This window comes from Hyla sarda, chromosome 7 (genome assembly GCF_029499605.1).
Source record: "Hyla sarda isolate aHylSar1 chromosome 7, aHylSar1.hap1, whole genome shotgun sequence".
NCBI lineage: Eukaryota > Metazoa > Chordata > Amphibia > Anura > Hylidae > Hyla > Hyla sarda.
The window spans coordinates 186,614,027-186,631,377 of record NC_079195.1 but is presented as its reverse complement, the minus strand read 5'-3'; positions in this window follow the sequence as shown (position 1 = coordinate 186,631,377).

Below are 17,351 nucleotides of genomic sequence, written 5' to 3'. Positions count from 1 at the left end.
CATATGGATACGCCCGTGGGAATTCTGGTCCCCGCCGCTTGATGGGCGGGGACTGGACCGGGGTGACTGCTGATATCTATCAGCAGCCACCCCGTGCAAACCCCTGGGGGGGGGGGGTCCGAGACCAAATAGTCGGTAAATTCAGACCAACGATTTGCTGCTTTTCTGGTGACCCGGAAAAATGGGTGAATGGAGCTGTCCAAGACAGCCCCATTCACCCTTACCCAGCAGGAGTGAGGTGGCATGGGTGCCGCCTCACGATCACGTGATTGATTGGTCGGAACGATCGACCAATCACAACCCTGCTAGGTGGCGATCGGTATGGCGAAGATGGCGGAGATCGGCGCCAGTGGGGGTCTCCTACCTTGCCCTGGTCTGGCGGGGGTCCCCTCGGGATCGGTGGCGGCGACAGGAGCAGTAGGATCGGCAGCAGCAGCGGCGGTGGTTCCGGTGGCAGGATACAGCAGGAGGTGAGGCCTATTCACCTCCTGCTGTTGCTTAGCAACAACTCGCAGCATGCACAGCCAAAGGGCATGCTGGGAGTTGTAGTTTTGCAACAGCTGGAGTTCCAACTACAACTCCCAACATGCCCTTTGGTAGTCTGTGCATGCTGGCGGTTGTAGTTATGCAACAGCTGGAGGCACATTTTTTTCTATCAAAAAGTGTGCAGCCAGCTGTTGCACAACTACAACTCCCGGCATGCACAGACTACCAAAGGGCATGCTGGGAGTCATAGCAGTGTGCCTCCGGCTGTTGCAAAACTACAACTCCCAGCATGCCCTTCGACTGTTAATGCATGCTGATTGTTGCAGTTTTGCAACAGCTGGAGACACATTGGTTGTGAAACCGAGTTTGTTACCTAACTCAGTGTTTTGCAACCAGTGTGCCTCCAGCAGTTGCAAAAATACAACTCCCAGCATGCACTGAGAGACTGTACGTGCTGGGAGTTCTAGTTTTGCAACAGCTGGAGGCACACTGGTTGCGAAACACTGAGTTAAGTAACAAACTCTGTATTTCACAACCAATGTGCCTCCAGATTTTGCACAAATACAACTCCCAGCATGTATGGTCTGTCAGTGCATGCTGGGAGTTGTAGTTTTGCAACAGCTGGAGGTTTGCCCCCCGCCCCCCCCCCCCCCCCCATGTGTGGGGGACATTCCCACGGGCGGGTTTACAACGAGTTCTACTGCAAGTTTGAGATGCGGCAAATTTTCTGCCGCAGCACAAATTCCCAGCGAGAAACTCATTGTAAACCTCCGCCCGTGTGAATGTACCCTAAAAACACTACACTACACTAAACTAACACATAGTAAAGGGTAAAACACTACATATACACATACAGTACCCCTACACAGTCCCCATCCCCCCCCCCCCCCATCAATAAAAAAAAAACATTGTACGGCAGTGTTTCCAAAACGGAGCCTCCAGCTGTTGAAAAACAACAACTCCCAGTATTGCCGGACAGCCACTGACTGTCAAGGCATGCCGGGAGTTTTCCAACAGCTGGAGACACCTGTGATAGCCTGGGAGGTGTATTTTATGAGGAGTGTAGCTGTGCGGTAATTAAAGAGTGCCTGTTAACCCTTGCTATTCCTGACGCCAGGGTGTGGGTTCCTCAATTACGCTTTTCCTACCGCCACCCTTCTCAAGAGCATTAGAGAGGTAGATAAGAAGAATAGATTGTCCACAACCGGAGAGTTTCTGAAACAGTATTAACTTTTACTGAAGGTTTTCTGCAAGCTTCAATAATACAACAGTCTCTGAGCATAACAACAGCTTTTCTTGGAGATTGACAAAGGTTGGGACTTTAGCATTAAGGGTCTTTTTAGTATGTTGCGTTGCTCCACTGGATTTAGGAGTTAATTGCGGTCCAGTAGTCACGCTAGCATTTGCGGGATTCAGATTTGAACTCACGGTTTTGATTCCGCTGAGGCCTGCAGGTTTTGAGGCCTAGCGTGTCTTTGAAAGTTGCGTAGCACCGTCCTGTTAGTCCCGCATCCACAAGAGCAGCAACCCAAGAGAGCGATAATTGGATGCAGCTCCCTTATATGGGCAGGGGCTGAACTAACGCTAATTGGTCCATACTGATGTCAATCACCATTACAGAGATTTGTTTGGTAACAAGTGACCCAAGGACCTCCTTAGGTCCTACAACATACCATAGAGGTTACTAGCATGGTCACATGACCGAAGGTCCTGCGACGCTGAACAAGGTAAGCACTATACATTACTATAGGATATATATATAATTATTAAATATATACATATATATTAATGTGGTATGCCTGGGGGTTGTAGGGCACTAGGGGTGTTGCGCTTCTATACATAATGGGCGCTGTTAACCCTTGTCACTCGTGACGCCAGGGTGCGGGTTAAAATTCTGTAGTGATGCTGGGCCTATCGCCACCCTTCCCAAGATTTTCTGTATATGCAGTAACGGTAACAGTCCAGATAACAGAGTCTTTACAAACAGCACAGCAGTGATTGACAGATGCTTAGGACCGGAAAGCTCCCTTTAGATTTTGAGGATTGTATTTGCATAGATCCGCCGGATTTAGGGGTTGGATTAGGTCCGGAGATCTTGCGGAGATAGCGGGGAATTGTAAGAGCTATCCGTCACTAGCGCAGGCTTGCCGCAAGGCTTTGGGCCTAGTAATTTGTCTTGGAAGCTGCGAAGGTCCTACCTCTTCCAGAGTCAGCAACCCAAGAGAGCGACAAGATGGCGCAGCTCCCTTGTATGGGCAGGGGCTTTCCGTTTTGGATTGGTCCAATCAGCTGTCACTCACCGTTACAATGGATTGTGGGTGATCACATGTCCAAAACCACCAAAGGTCCTTTAGCAAATTCCATAGAGTTCTGCAACCCGGTTACATGACCCACAGGTCCTGCGACGCTAAAAAAGTGAGTATTACCATATACATTTATTTAGATAGATAATATTTACAAATATTAAGTGACTAAGGGGTAACTAAGGGTTAAATGAGGAAAGCGAACCCAGACAGTCCTAGGGACTCTAACTTTGGGGACTAATTAACAAGGCACATAATGAAATACGGTGCTGGGACACCACAAACCCCCTTACTTATAACAAGTCGACCCTGATGCCTGTCCCCTAAGGTAGAGGGACTAGGACAAAGACAGAATTATATATGCACTCTGAAGACATTTTCTTTTAGTCTGACTAGTATCTTTACTGGCAATTATGAAGCTTACTAGACATTAGGAAGCTATCTAAGCATTATGAAGCTATCTAGACATTATAAAGCTATCTAGACATTAGTTTCTAGCACCTTAGACATTTTTATAGCTCTCTATACATTTATGAGGCTAACTAGACATTAGTACAGCTCTCTATACCTTTAGTTTCAAGCCGACTAAAACATTTTTGAAATCTCACCACATTAACTTTTGTTTTGCCAGGATGAGTCACCTGTTAGTACACAAAAAGGGTATATTGGCTTGCCTGAGGCTCTCTACCAATAAGGTTAGCTACTAAGGTCTATCAGCTACACGCTACTTACCCTTAGAACACAACAGTATAACCTTACCTAGGTTACCTTTAGAAATACGTGCTCGCAAGAGCATCTACTGACCAAGTAGAGCATCTCACACACGTAATAAAGAGAAGAGAAATATGAGTGTACCTAACAGTGGCAGGAATTGAATATCAATGGGCTACAATTCCTAAGCGTTTCTTGAGTGTGAGACATATTTTTGTTTTTGTGTATGTACTTAAGGAGACTGAGGTAGTACATTTAAGTGAGCTTTTTAGGTACTATGTGTGCAAGTACTGCTAAAAAGTTAGTCTTGATATCTTAAGGGTAGTTTACCCTGTTATTTTAATTTATTTTTTTCGAACAAACTTTTATTGAAAACATGCAAAATACAAGCCATGAATATATTAGCAGTGACAACCATGCATGAGCAATAAGTAGCAAAGAAAGCCACTGTTCTCATAAGTACGTGAGAACAAAGTAAGAGTGCTACTGCTGGTCAGCAATCAATAAAGAGCAATGCTGAGTTTAGGAAGCATTGAAAGGCAAATCATAGCAAGTATAAAAATAGAGAAACCAAAAATCGGGTAGGTAACAATGGGACGGGTTAAGCTGTTTCCAGCGGAAGAGAAAGAGTGGGTGAAAAGTCATATAACAAAAGTGAGAAGAAAAAAGGAGAGAGAAATAAGGGGGGGGGGGAGAGGGGAGGGGTCGCCAGAAGCAGAATTGGGAAGTCACTTACTTGATACCAGTGTCACAGTCACCGCCGGGGCCCCGTGTCCCGAGGCAATCATGTAGGTTCGAAACGTTTCAATAATGACTCCGGAGGAGAGGTCCGAAACACTGAGGGGGGGGGGGGGGGAGAGGGAGGGAGGAGGGGAAACCTAGACAAACTCGTTAGGCCTCCCTGTAGAGCTGGGTACCAGTAAAGCTAATCCACGGGCCCCAAATCACAGTGTATCTAGCGGTGCGACCATTGGAATCAGCCATCAGTTCCTCCATACGGCTAACAAACAGGATTTCCTTATACCACTCGGTGACAGTTGGGGGATTACAGTCTTTCCATCTCTTGGGAATTACTGACCTAGCAGCCATAAGCATCATGTTAGCCAAAAGTCTAGAGGGTGACTTTCTGGAGGTCAGTATTATGGACAGGAGCAGCCCCTTTGGGTCATTAGGGTAAGTCACACGAGTCACTAGGGCAATTCGTGAAGTTACTGTCATCCAAAAGGCCGTGAGGGAAGGACAGGACCACCAGATATGGGACATGGTCCCCCTATCAGTACCACAGCGCCAGCAAAGGTCCGATACTGAAGGGTGGAATTTGTGCAATAGGGCCGGTACTCTATACCACCTAGACAAGATCTTATAGTTGGTTTCCTGTGCCCTGCAAGATATTGAGATCTGATGACACATTTCAAAAGCCGTCGTCCAATCAGAGCGAGCAACAGTGGTGTGTAGTTCCTCCTCCCAGGACGATTCAAATTTGGGGGGATGCTGAGTTGCCTCATCCTGTAAGAGACCGTAAACTCGAGAAACCACCTTATACACCGGGGGGGGGGGGAAACACACAGCTCTTCAAAAGGGAGAAGGGGTCGGTCCAACCTCAAGGAACGCCCAGCAGTATCAAGGAAGTGTCTTAGCTGAAGGTATTGCATCAGCCTGATGGAAGTCTGAAGATGTGACGGGACTAAGTCATTGTATGGCTTCAACTGTGTCCCATTAAGAAAACGACGTATGGGTAGGGCTGGGGATGAGGAAAGACCCAGGAAAGAGTCAGTAGTCATACCCGGTGGAAAACTAGGGTTGCCAATGATCGGGGTCAGCGGACCATCAGCCGAAAAGACCTGAGATCTACGCAAGTATCTGGTCAGGGTAACAATCAACTCTCTAGACACCCAAGGCAGTGTCTCCAACACACGTTGCGAGTACATGGTCGGGGGTAGCCAAGGATACAGGGCTACATTCATAGTTGCGCCATACGATTCCAGCACCACCCACTGTTTAGAGACACGGCCGTGGAAGAAATCCAGGAGTCTGGCCAGGGTAGCCGCTACATAATAAGCCCGGCAGTCAGGGACTGCCAGACCACCTGCCTGCTTCCTCCTAACCAAGACCCGGCTAGAGATCCTAGACGACCGTCGCGCCCATATAAATGAGCGAATCAGTTTGTCAAGTTTGCAAAAATAGGAGAGTGGGAGCGCTATCGGGATCGTCTGGAAAAGATACAACAGCCTCGGAAGAAAGTTCATTTTAACAATATTGGCGCGGCCCAGCCAGGAGAAAGCGCCAGATGTCCATCTATTTAAGTCCTTAGCAAGAGTCACCAACAACGATTGGAAATTCAGGGCGAAGGTGTCTGACAGGTCTATCGGGATATGGATGCCTAGATATTTAAAGGACCCGGTAGCCCAGTGAAAGGGGTGATCCCTCTTTAACCGTAATACACTATCCACCGGGAGGGCTAATGGCAGGGCCACACTCTTGGACATATTGATCCTGTGGTTGCTGTAGTGGGAGTATTCCCTCAGGACGAGCAGGGCTGCAGGTAAGGAGGAGCATGGGGAAGATAGGTAGAGGAGGAGGTCGTCTGCGAACGCAGAGCAGAGATGTCCGCCTCCCCCGAGGGTAAACCCCTTAATGTTCGGATCAGATCTGAGAGCATTCAGTAAATGCTCCATGCACAGAACGTACAGAAGGGGGGAAAGCGGGCACCCCTGGCGCGTCCCATTCCGGATGGGTATCGGAGTTGATAAAGACCCATTGATTCTCACCCGGGCTTGAGGGTCTCTGTACAAGGCTGTCACTCGCCCTAGCATAGAAGGGCCTAGGCCTATCTGTTCCAGCGTTGCTCTCATGAATCCCCAGTCCACCCTGTCAAAAGCCTTCTCCGCGTCGAGAGAAATGAGTAACAACGGTTTCTTATGAGCAGTAGCCCTATGGATTTTCGAGAAGGCACGTACCGTATTATCACGTGCCTCTCGGGAGCTTATAAATCCGGTCTGATCAGGGTGGACTAGGGGGGCAAGGACCAAAGCCAAACGATCCGCCAGCAATTTGGCTAACAGTTTGAGATCTGTGTTCAGCAGAGATATAGGGCGGTAGCTAGCGCAGAGGTTTGGGTCCCGTCCTTCTTTAGGGATGACCGTTATATAGGCACTGAGTGAATCGGTGGGAAATCCCAGGTTCGGGGTGATATTATTAAACATCCTACCGAGGACAGGGAGCAGGCTATCTTTCAGTGTTTTAAAGAATTTGGACGTGTACCCATCCGGTCCCGGGCTTTTGCCCGAGAGCAGGTTAGAGATCGCTTGTGCAATCTCCTCCTCGGAGAACGGGGCCTCCAAGGCAACTATGTCCTCCTCCGACAGACGCGGGAGAGCCGTCCGCCGTATGTAGTCAGCCAGAGAGGGATGGGGGGGGGGGGGGGGACGGCTGGGTGGAATGGTTGTAGAGATCATAGTAATATTTTTCAAAGGCCGTCAGCATGTCAGCAGTAAGGTACGACTTTCCACCACCCGGAGTATTTATGGACGGGACAAATAAAGCCGACCTTCTCTCTCTCTGAGAGCTCTGGCCAATTGTCTGCCCGGTTTATTGCCCCATTCATAAAAGGCCTTTCCGCATCTCTGGCTGTACTGTCTGAAAGAGTCGTTCAAAAGGGAGCGGATTTCATGACGAATTTTGATGAGTTCCCTCAACGTGGACTCCAAGAGAGTTCGTTTGTGCAAGGCCTCCAAATCACGGAGCGTCTCAAGGAGGCGCTTCAGTTTGGCTGCCTTTTCTCTCTTAAGGCGAGAGCTATGGCTGATCAAAATAGCACGCAACACACACTTAATAGCTTCCCATTGGTGGGGCAAGGAGGTCTGGTCATTTGCGTAATCGGACTGAAAGTGCGAGATCGCCATCCTCAGATCCGACAGGCAAAGGGTGTCCAGGAGGAGGGACTCGTTCAAAAGCCATGAAAACCGTGGGGTGTTCAAGGAAGGGATCGTCACTGTACAGTAAACCGGGGCGTGATCGGAAAGAAAGAGGCTTCCGATCTGCGAGGATGACAATCTGGGTAGCTGGTAGTGTGACAGGAACACATAGTCCAGCCTGCTATATGATCCATGTGGGGAGGAAAAGTGGGTGTAGTCCCGATCACCCGGATGCTGGAGGCGCCACACGTCGCACAGCTGGAGGGAGTGCAATAATTTTTTAAGTCTGCTCAGTTGGCGAAAGGAGATTGCTGAGTGGCTCGCGGACGCATCCAGCAGTGGGTGAACCGCAACATTAAAGTCCCCACCCAGCAACACCATACCCTGGGCAAATGAAGACAGTTCCTCCAGAGTCTTTGCCAGAAAGGCCACCTGACCGCTGTTAGGGGCATAGACCGTCGCTACCATCACCACCTGGTTCAATATGTTGCCCCGAACAAAGAGATATCGAGCGTTCTGATCCACCCGGACAGCCTGTACACTAAATGGTAGGGATCAGTGTATACCAATAGATACCCCCTTCGAGCGGGAATCCGGGTTGGAGCTATGGAACCAGGTGGTGAAGTACCTGCTGAGTCTATCTGGGACATGACCTGTTTTAAAGTGGGTCTCCTGTAACATATAAGTCTGACCTTGAGCTTGAGCATATGGTAGAGAATTTGTGACCTCTTCTCCGGAACATTGAATCCCTGAACATTCAGGGTGACCAACTTCACCTCTGCCATTAAGCACTCTGGGCGATAGCTGGACAGCGTAGATCGAGAGGACACAGCAACAGGAGCCCGGCGGGGAGTGAACAACCAGTCCTACTGGAAAAGAGAAAAAACAGGGATCAGAAACAGGGAAACAAAACACTAAAACAACAAAGAAAAAACCAAAAAAGCAAGCTCAAGTGCCTGCAAGGTAGTACTAGTGGCAGAAAAAATTTCGTCTGCCTATCAGGTGTAGTAAACCCACACCAGCCCTAGTTGGGGTAAGGCTATGCCTGCAGTGTGAGGAGGTTTCTAAAGAGAGGGGGAAAGTCAGGTGCGATGCACCACTCTTCATGTGTGAGGGAGACAGGTCAACAATAGAAAAACTGCGTCCCACAAAAAAAAAAGGGGTAAGCTGCTCCACTCCAGCAGTGGGTCCGGAGGAGTTACGCCTTGTTCTCCTGTGGCGTTGCGGTAGCGGCCAGCCCGGGTTGGGTCGCCTAGTTGGTAGTCTCTGAGAGAGACGAATGCCCGGGGGTGCAGCATACGGGTCCTTCAGGAAGATGTCCCACTCCGGCAGAGACAAGGGCGGCAAGCCCAGCGATGACAGGAAAAGCGGCAAGTCTCTCGGCTCTCGCAGGGAAGCGTTCACATCCCCAGCAGTGACATGCAGGGCAAACGGGAAGCCCCATCTGTAGGGCAAATTCTGATTCTGGAGTTCTCTCAGAAGAGGCCGGAGGAGGGCCCTTTGTCGCAGGGTGCGTCTGGATAAGTCTGGGTATAACTGTAGGATTGCACCATCAAAGTCCACATCTCCGCGTTGCCTTGCTTTGAGCATGATCTGTTCCTTCAGAGTATACTTATGGACTCTGCAAATGACATCGCGTGGACGAGAGGAGTCCGTGCTCGGTGCTCTGAGCGCCCAGTGGACCCTATCAAGCTCGATGTGGGTGTCTGGTGGGCGTCCCAGCAGTATAGATTGGATATCCCTGTGACAGTGTGGAATAGGTCCTGGCTCCTCGTGGCCTCAGGGAGGCCCCGGATACGAATATTGTTTCGCCGACTTCTATTTTCCACATCGTCTAGGTGGTCTGCCAACGCACACTGTGTAGAAGCCTGAGCAGATAGGGAGGTCTGTGGGTCTCTCATGGTATCAAGCGCCGTGGGGGGGGGGGGGGGGGGGTAATGACGTGGATAGAGGATCCCCATGTCCATGTGATAGGGCAGAGCCCTGAAGAAACTGTGGTTGAACAACAGGGCGTATAAAAGGTGGGAGGCTCACAGGCAGTCCCTTAGCAGGAGTGGGCAAAGGAGCGTGGGCTTCATCACCCCAAGTAGCCCCCGTTGCTGACACTGTGGTGAAAAGTCCAGGGTCCATGTAGTCGGGCCGCAATATTGGTCCTCTTCCTGCAGCAGAGAGGGATAGCTGGGAACTCTGTGAGTCCCTGGGGCTGCGAAAAATGGAGGGGACACTCTCGGAAGGTGAAATTGCTCCATCCTCAGGGGAACCAGGGGTGCAGGGAGGGGAAGCATATGATGGGTGCTGAGCACTGGTAATCTCCCCCGGTCCTACCTCGCCATCAGTGGTGCTGTGCGCCTCAGGTTCATTGTCCATCAGCTATCTCCTCAAGCCGGCAGCCAGCGGTATCTGTGTTGGGCCTGTCGGAACCCCTGCGGAAGAGTGCAGTCCCGCAGGCAGCTGTGGTGGCGCGCTCCAGGAAGGGTTCGTGCCGCTCTCCATCCGTCCCTCGTTGCAGTCTGAGGGGGAAAGCCGCGGCGCAGCGCCCGTAGCCCCTGCGTGCTGGGGAAGTCCCGGAGCGGGGGTCGCGTCCAGAGTTCGGGTCCCCCGGACCTCCGTCGAAACACCCGCTGTGGTGTGCTCGCCTTCCGGACCCCTCTTCTGTGTCGCCGGGCTTCGGACAGGTAGGTCGGTCAGCGCCTTTAGCCTCCCGTACTGCGCTGCAGCTCCGGCCGAGCTGGCTGCGCTTCTCCTCGTCACTGGTGGGGAGTGGTTAAGCGCGGCCTTAGGTGCGGGTGCCGGCACCATCTTGGAGAGCACTGTCATCGGCCCCATGGAATCCTCCAGGCTCTGCAAGGGGCTGAAGAAATTAGAAATGGGGACTGGTAGCTTCAGGGTCGGTCCCCTCGACCTTTGGCTGTGTCCAGTTCTCTTGGGTCGCATGTGGAATAACGATTTCCCCTGTTTGCTGGGCCGTGGATACGGAGCTCAGCAGGCTAGTGACCTTCTCCTTGCATGGCCAGCCACGCCCCCCCTACCCTGTTATTTTTGTTGAGACAGGTGCTAGCGATTGGCGACTGGAATGCTACTCTCGGAGGGTCCGGGAGAGTGACCTATTTAGTAACTACTAAAACACCTTTTTAGTATTTTTATACATTTGTATGTACATGTATACAAGAATTATTTAAGTTTTTTGTTTTTTAGTGTACACGTGCATCTAGTGGACATTTTTTTCGTGTACAACCTTTACCTACTTTTTATGTACACAGACACAAAGCTATCTTTTCTGTGTACAAGGACCATATACATTTTTATTATACAAGCTTACATATTTATTAACACTCCAACAAGGTTCAGGCGCATACACCTGATAAGTGCAATTTTTAGCTAGAAAGTCTCATGAATATAGGGATATGTACACAAAACTGGCATGTAAGGATCTGCAGTCCACCTACACTAGGAGTCTATTGTGGTAATCTTGGGGGATAAAGCCTTGTGGGGTGTAGGGTAGTTAGGGTGTTGCTGTTCAGAATAATAAAGGGCGCTGTTAACCCTTGTCACTTGTGACGCCAGGGTGACGGTTAAATTCTGTAATCTTGATAGGCCTATTGCCACCCTTCCCAAAAGCAATAGGTGAATGTAGAATAAAGGATTGTCCACAACCACTGTTAACTGAAAACTTGCAGGAACTTTTACTGAAGAATTTCTGTACATGCAGCAATAGTAACAGTCCAGATAACAGAGTCTCTATAGATATATCTGAGTAGCGATTGACAGTTGGTTGGGATCAGATAAGCTCAATTTAGCTTCTCAGAGATTTGGTAGCATAGATCCGCTGGATTTAAGGGAGCGTTTAGCTCCAGTGATCTTGCGGGGAGTAGCGGGGAATTGCTTAGTATATCCGCTATGTTAGAGGCCGAGGCCGCAAGGCTTTGGCCTAGTAAATTGTCTTGTAAGCTGCGGAGGTCCTACCTCATCCAGAATCAGCAACCTAAGAGAGCGATCAAGATGGCGCAGCTCCCTTATATGGGCAGGGGCTGGCCGTTTTGGATTGGTCCATAACAACTGTCACTCACTGTTACATTGCATTGTGGGTGAACACGTCATGAGAACCACCAAAGGTCCTTTAGCAAAACCATAGATTTCTGACCCTAATCACATGACCCGCAGGTCCTGCTACGCTGAACAGGTAGGCATTTGAATATATACATATGAACTAACTAAGGGGTGACGAGGGGAGAACTATAGAAGAGGGACCCCGACTTTCCTAGGGACTCTGACTATGGGGACCTCTACAAAGGTACAGTATGAAATACGGTACCGGGACACCACACTATGTTTCACGACTGCCACAATCAGCCGGGCCCAAAACTTACGAATCTCCTACTGGCTAGGAGTCTCTTGACCTGATGGTCAGGCACAAAGCTTAATGGTTACGTTGCTGAACTTGGAAATGGAACAGTCTTAGCATAGTCCTGCTAGGCACAATTTCTTAACCCCTTAAGGACTCAGCCCATTTTGGCCTTAAGGACTCAGACAATTTAATTTTTACGTTTTCATTTTTTCCTCCTCGCCTTCTAAAAATCATAACTCTTTTATATTTTCATCCACAGACTAGTATGAGGGCTTGTTTTTTGCGCGACCAGTTGTACTTTGTAATGACATCACTCATTATATCATAAAATGTATGGCGCAACCAAAAAACACTATTTTTGTGGGGAAATTAAAACGAAAAACGCAATTTTGCTAATTTTGGAAGGTTTCGTTTTCACACCGTACAATTTATGGTAAAAATGATGTGTGTCCTTTATTCTGAGGGTCAATACGATTAAAATGATACCCATTATTATATACTTTTATATTATTGTTGCGCTTAAAAAAAATCACAAACTTTTTAACCAAATTAGTACGTTTATAATCCCTTTATTTTGATGACCTATAACTTTTTTATTTTTCCTTATAAGCGGCGGTATGGGGGCTAATTTTTTGCGCCATGATCTGTACTTTTTTTTTGATACCACATTTGCATATAAAAAACTTTTAATACATTTTTTATAATTTTTTTTTTAATCAAATGTATTAAAAAAGTAGGAATTTTGGACTTTTTTTTTTTTTCGTTCACGCCGTTAACCGTACGGGATCATTAACATTTTATTTTAATAGTTCGGACATTTACGCACGCGGCGATACCAAATATGTCTATAAAAAAAAATTTACGCTTTTTGGGGGTAAAATAGGAAAAAACTGACGTTTTACTTTTTTATTGGGGGAGGGGATTTTTCACTTTTTTTTTACTTTTACATTTTTTTACATTTTTTTTTACACTTGAAGAGTCCCCATAGGGGACTATTCATAGCAATACCATGATTGCTAATACTGATCTGTTCTATGTATAGGACATAGAACAGATCAGTGTTTTCGGTCATCTTCTGCTCTGGTCTGCTCGATCACAGACCAGAGCAGGAGACGCCGGGAGCCGCACGGAGGAAGGAGAGGGGACCTCCGTGCGGCGTTATGAATGATCGGATCCCCGCAGCAGCGCTGCGGGCGATCCGATCATTCATTCAAATCGCACACTGCCACAGATGCCGGGAGCTGTATTGATCCCGGCACCTGAGGGGTTAATGGCGGACGCCCGCGAGATCGCGGGCGTTGGCCATTGCCGGCGGGTCCCTGGCTGCGATCAGCAGCCGGGATCAGCCGCGCATGACACGGGCATTGCTCCGATGCCCGCGGTTATGTTTAGGATGTAAATGTACGTCCTGGTGCGTTAAGTACCACCGCACCAGGACGTACATTTACGTCCTGCGTCCTTAAGGGGTTAAAGGGGAACTCCGGTGAAAAACTTTTTTTTTTTTTTTATCAACTGGTGCCAGGAAGTTAAACAGATTTGTAAATTACTTCTATTAAAAAATCTTAATCCTTCCTGTACTTATTAGCTGCTGAAAAATTTTCATTAAAGTTGGATGGGAAAATGAAAAAAAAAATTTTTTCACTAAAATGCTGCTGTCACCCTAAATTTTTCTTTTTCACAAGGGAAAATAAAAAAAGCCCCCCAAGATTTGTAACCCAATTTCTTCTGAGTAAGAGCATACCCCATATGTGGATGTAAAGTGCTCTATGGGTGCACTTCAATGCTCAGAAGAGAAGGAGCGCCATTGGGATTTTGAAGAGAAAATGTATTCGGAATTGAAGGCCACTTGTATTTACAAAACCCCCATGGTACCAGAACAATGGACCCCCCCCCATATGTGACCCCATTTTGGAAACTACACCCCTCATGTAATGTAATAAGGGGTACAGTGAACATTTACGCCCCACAGTGATCCGTGAAAATGAAAAATTTAATTTTCCATTTGCACAGCCCACTGTTCCAAAGATCTGTCAAACGCCAGTGGGGTGTAAATGCTCACTGCACCACTTATTAAATTCTGTGAGGAGTGTAGTTTCCAAAATAGGGTCACATGTGGGGGGTCCACTGTTCTGGCACCACGGGGGGCTTTGTAAATGCACATGGCCCCTGACTACCATTCCAAACGAATTCTCTTTCCAAAAGCTCAATGGTGCTCCTCCTCTTCTGAGCATTGTAGTTCGCCCGTAGTGCACTTCAGGTCCACTTATGGGGTATCTCCATACTCAAAGAGGGGGGGGGGGGGAGAGGAGTGACTAAGACTTAACTTTTAATCAGGTAATCTTAAAAAAATATATAAATATATGTGAATGTACAGTGTGGGGTAGATCTGATAATATCTCCCCACCATAAGGACGCAATAATTACACACTGTTAAATGACCACGAGTGTTTAGTATTGTAATTTTAGCATCATCAGTTATTTCCCTTAATGTCCGACGCGTTTCGGTCACCATCCATGACCTCCTCAGGGACAGGAAGGGTGCTATTTAATATATCAGATGAGCCCTGCTTATAAGTGGTACAGTCATAAGCCACGTCTACATATAGCAGGGAACAAAACACTCATCACAAGCAGGCAGTGATACAGTACCGCCTCTTGATATTACTTAAAATTGATATCCAGAGTCATAAATAGACAGATAGCAGACCCTGGAGCGCCTTGAATATGGTCAATCCAGTTAGGCGTCTAGCGATAGTCTCCATGTGCATACCCACTTGGTTGCGTGGAGCCGTACAGTCCTGTCGGCTTCTACAGTGCACTGTATATATATATATATATATATTACCGCAAACATTGCTGAAATTTTTGACTGCTTTTTTTCCAGCAGTTTTTGCTTGAAAAATACCTGTTTTAACCCCTTAAAGGGGTACTCCGCCCCTAGACATCTTATCCCCTATCCAAAGGATAGGGGATAAGATGTCAGATCGCCGTGGTCTCGCTGCTGGGGACCCCCGGGATCACCGCTGCGGCACACCGCTGTCATTACTGCACAGAGCGAGTTTGCTCTGTACGTGATGATGGGCAGTACAGGGGCCGGAGTATCTTTACGTCACGGCCCCGCCCCTCGTGACGTCACGGCCCGCCCCCCTCAATATGAGTCTATGGAAGGGGGCGTGGCGGTTGTCACGCCCCTGCCATAGACTTGTATTAAGGGGCGGGCCGTGATGTCTTGAGGGGCAGAGCCATGATGTCACACTGCTCCGTCCCCTGTATCGCCCGTCATTACGCACAGAGCGAACTCGCTCTGTGCAGTAATGACAGCGGGGTGCCGCAGCGGTGATCCCGGGGGTCCCCAGCAGCGGGCCCGCGACGATCTGACATCTTATCCCCTATCCTTTGGATAGGGGATAAGATGTCTAGGGGCGGAGTACCCCTTTAAGGGTGCAGGTTTTTTCCGTTTTTGCATTCTCATTTTTTCCTCATCACCTTCAAAAAATCATAACGCTTTAAATTTTGCACATAAAATTCAATATGATGGCTTATTTTATGCGCCACCAATTCTACTTTGCAGTGACATTCATCATTTACCAAACAATCCACGGCAAAATGGGAAAAAAATTCATTGTGCGACAAAATTGAAGAAAAAATTTAATTTTGTACATTTTGGGGGCTTCCGTTTCTACGCAGTGCATTTTTTGGTAACAATAACGCCTTATCTCTATTCTGTAGGTCCATACGGTTAAAATGATATCCTACTTATATAGGTTCGATTTTGTTGTACTTCGGAAAAAAATCATAACTACATGCACGAAATGTGTATGTTAAAAATTCTCATCTTCTAACCCCTAGAACTTTTTACATTTTCCATGTATGGGCCAGTATGAAGTTTTTATCGGTACCATTTTTGTATTGATCAGACTTTTTGATCGCTTTATATAAATTTTTTCATGATATAAAAAGTGACCCAAAATACGCTATGTTGGACTTTGGAATGTTTTTGCGCGTACGCCATTGACCGTGCGGTTTAATTAATGATATATTTTTATAGTTCGGACATTTCCGCATGGGGACATTTCCGCATAGGGAGCTATAACACTGCACACACTGATCTCTTACCCTGATCCCTGCAAAGCCATAGCTTTGCATGGATCAGCGAGATAGGGTCTCGATTGCTCAAGCCTGTAGCTCAGGCTTGGAGCAATCAAATGCCGATCGGACGTGACGGAGCAAGGTAAGGGGGTCTACGCTCGCGTCCTAGCTGATCGGGACATCGTGATTTTATCGCTATGTCCCGATCAGCCCGACTGAGCTGCTGGGAAGCGTTTACTTTCGTTTTCAGATGCGGCAATCAACTTTGATCGCCGCGTCTGAAGGGTTAATAGCGCGTGGCACAGCGATCGGTGCTGCATGCATTATCCCAGGGACCCGGCTATGGTTAGCAGCCGGGACCGATTCGATGTGATGCACCATTTTAAACACCGGGACCGTGCGTAGGGCGTACAGGTACGCCCTTCGTCCTGAGTGAGTTACACTGACTGATACTGACCTGAACAAAGTGCCAAAAAATTACCATACACAAAACGTTTTACTATTAAAAGAGATTTCTGGTGAAAGTTGAAGGGGTACTCCCGTGGAAAACTTTTTTTTTTTTTTTTTTAAATCAACTGGTGCCAGAAAGTTAAACAGATTTGTAGATTACTTCTATTTAAAAATCTTAATCCTTCCAGTACTTTTTAGGGGCTATACACTACAGAGGAAATGCTTTTCTTTTTGCATTTCTCTGATGTCACGAACACAGTGCTCTCTGCTGACCTCTGCTGTCCATTTTTGGAACTGGCCAGAGCAGGAGAAAATCCACATAGCAAACATATGCTGCTCTGGACAGTTCCTAAAATGGACAGCAGATGTCAGCAGAGAGCACTGTGGTCGTGACATCAGAGAAATACAAAAAGAAAAGCATTTCCTCTGTAGTATATAGCCCATAAAATGTATTGGAAGGGTTAAGATTTTTTAATAGAAGTAATTTACAAATCTGTTTAACTTTCTGGCACCAGTTGATTTAAAAAAAAAAAAGTTTTCCACGGGAGTACCCCTTTAACTTATCCTCTATTCACAGGATATGGGATAATTAGCTGATCGCAGGGGGTTCAACTGCTGGGTCCAGCCCCACACCCACGACCACCGGGACAGGACCCGGCACTCAGTGAGGAGTGCGTGATGCAGCCGACACTCGTTCTATTCATTTTTATGGGAGCGACAAAAAGACATCATCGGCGCTCCCATAGAAATAAATGGAGCGCATGCCATCTACCCGTAGACGATACATCCTCCTCACTGAGAGTGACGGGGTCCCGTCCTGGAAAACGTGTGGGGCCCCAGTGGTCAGACCCTGCGATCAGCTACTTATCCCCTATCCTGTGAATAGAGGATAAGTTAATTTTTGCCTGAGTACTCATTGGTGCCTGTACTGTGGAGGGGAGAAGACGCAGGCCCTGCAGCTGAGGAGATCGCTGTGTGGTATATCAGGTGAGCATCTTTTTTATTTTTTTATTTTTTTTAACCCTGCCTATACCTATAGGGAATGGGGGGGGG